Genomic DNA, 2748 nt, shown 5'->3' on the forward strand with positions numbered 1-2748 from the left:
GCAGAAAACATGAAATAGTCACATGCAGATGGTATGCTGGGGACTGCTTGTTACGGCTCATGTGAGCAGAATATAGGCAGCTCTTTCCAACTCTGTATTCAGGGACGTCACACTGGTAGCTTGAAATTAGTCATGATGGGAACATTTACACCATAGAAATTGGCCATGCTACAAATCTAGGTGCTTTTTTTTTTTTTTTTTTTTTGCCTCTTTATCTTAGAGCTAGTTGTTAAACCGCTAGGAGAGGAGCTCTCAAAGAGCAATGTGTCAGCAGTATAATTGCAGTGAAACATATTCCATCCTTCTATCACTAAGCATCATGTTGCTGGATTCTCATACTGTATAAATGAAGGAAGTCATCTGCTCAGTGTGTATTAATACAAGTTTTATTAAATGAGGGCCCTCAAACAAAAGACTTGGTAGAAATTGTGTTCACAGGCATGAACAGGACAGTACGATCCACATCTTCTCAGAACATTTGGGTATGTTTGGCAGTGTCTAAGAGAGAGATACAAAGCAGGTTGCAGGGACAACATAGTTTTCTCAGAACAGCACCTATAAGGGGCTTTTGGATCCTGAGGTGATCACCCAAAGATTCTGTATTGAAATCCATAGATGATAGGCCTAGTCTCTATGTGTGAGAAGCCTTATGACCTGACTTGAAATGGTAATTGTTAGAAAAATGGGATTTAAAAATATGACTTCTATTTCCAAGTAATTTGAGAATATTGACAATAATAGCTAACATTTCTTAATTTACTGCTATGTGCTAGGCTCTGTTCTAGGCATTTTACTTGTATTGGCTCATTCATAGCTCATTATAACTCTCAGAGATAGGTGCTATAATTATCCCCATTTTACAGATGATAAAATTGCACAAAATGTTTAAGTAAGTTGCTGAAGGTCACCAAATAAGCAACAGAACCAGAGTTCAAACCCAAAAAGTCTGAAGGCCTTTGTAGGCCTTCTAGTATACTTTTTCATGCTAAATATAGATCAAGCTTAACATTTAGGTTATTTCTAATGACTTTTTTTTTAGCAGAGCATTTACAATACCAACCTTTTGGCCATTGATGCATTGTAGAAAATACATTTTGCATTCATATCATATACCCCAAACAAAATAATACTCTTACTATGAATAATATTCTCTGATATTTTCTATCCTATCCTATTTCCCTTCTTTTATGCACCTTAATCTGGAAAATCAGTGACTAGTTCTCATCCACATTAACTGTCTGTAGATTTTTGAAAGTGATGACAGGTACATAGGGTAGGTAACCAATGTATAGAACTTGTTTGGTGAATCTTCATCCTTGTTAGGTTTTCTGGACAACTGCACACGCATATGGTACAGAACATTCCTTATTCCTTTGGCCCAGACAGCTTTGTTGAGCCTGGTGTCAACACGCCTATCACCTTCATGGTGAATTTCCAGATCTCTTTCAGTGCCTAAGGTGCATGCTTCTTGAAACCCACTCCATGGATGCGCTTGTGAATGTTGATGGTGTATTCTCTGGTCACTACCTCCTTGCTGGCAGAATGGCCCTTCCTCTTGCCACCCTTTTTTGTGGGATCATTTCTGCTGGACCCTGATTGGAAAGGAAGAGTGCGAGGTACTGTGGGAGAGGGAAAGCAGCATTACAAGTACAACTTCTGGGTTGCTTCCTATTCTATTTCACTTTTTAAACACTGGTCACAAGTCACTTAGTTGATTTCTTGACATGCTAATGAGTGGTAAACCTACTGTCTGAAATTCACTGTAGTAAATTTTTGTATATGAGGTCCCGTGCCATGGTTTGGTTTACTACTGGTATCCTATTTTAGAGCAGAATTCACGGTATTCTATTTCCTTTCCAGTTAACCTATGGTCTAGTGGCAAAGTCACGTGAACATGGACATATGTTTTAAAAAAGATGCAAGAGATAATGGAAGTCTGGACTAGGCTGATGGCAGTGAAAATGGAAAGGAATAATCTGACGTGAGAGTTTTAGAGGAAGACTTTCAGGATTTGACAGGACATGAGTGACTAGTGTCCCTCCCCAGATGATACAATTAGTGATGTCCTAAGTGTCCAGGATGGGCAGAGAGGTGAGACGTAAGGTATGGAGCCATGGGACGATAGCCAGATGCAATGGTCTATCAGGTTTTCAAGCTAGTGGTGCTAAGGTTACCACATTCTAAAGCTGAATTACTGAATCCAAATGGTTGAAACAAGAAGGGAAGGTAAAACGTGAAACAAGCAAGTTAGAGACCTCTGTGCTATCAACACAGAGCCCAACACAGGACTTGATCCCACAAACAGTGAGATCATGACCTGAGCCAAAATCAAGAGTCAGATGCCCAACCAACTGAGCCACCCAGTTTCCACACATTACCCTCTCCTCTCAAACCTTATTATTATTCTTACATAGCATTTACAGCTACCTGAAGGTTATCTATCTATCTATCTATCTATCTATCTATCTATCTATCTATCTTATCTTTTGTGACTCCACTAGAATATAGGTTTTTTGCATTTTTTAAATTAAGTTTTTAATTTTAATTCCAGTATAGTTAACATACAGTGTTATATTAGTTTCAGGTGTACAATATAGTGATTCAACAACTTTAGGCATTACTCAGTGCTCATCATAAGTGTACTCTTAATCTCCATCATCTATTTCATCCATCCCCTTATCCACCTCCCTTCTGGTAACCATGTTTGTTCTCTATAGTTAAGAGTCTGTTTCTTGGTTTGTCTCCAGA

At 38.6% G+C, this 2748-nt stretch overlaps 1 pseudogene; it reads right to left on the reverse strand.

Moving 5' to 3' along the window:
• Nucleotides 1-1214: 1214 nt before the first annotated feature.
• Nucleotides 1215-1626, reverse strand: LOC113592936 (60S ribosomal protein L31-like; annotated as a pseudogene).
• Nucleotides 1627-2748: the final 1122 nt, after the last annotated feature.

Source organism: Acinonyx jubatus, chromosome B4, assembly GCF_027475565.1.
Source record: "Acinonyx jubatus isolate Ajub_Pintada_27869175 chromosome B4, VMU_Ajub_asm_v1.0, whole genome shotgun sequence".
Lineage (NCBI taxonomy): Eukaryota > Metazoa > Chordata > Mammalia > Carnivora > Felidae > Acinonyx > Acinonyx jubatus.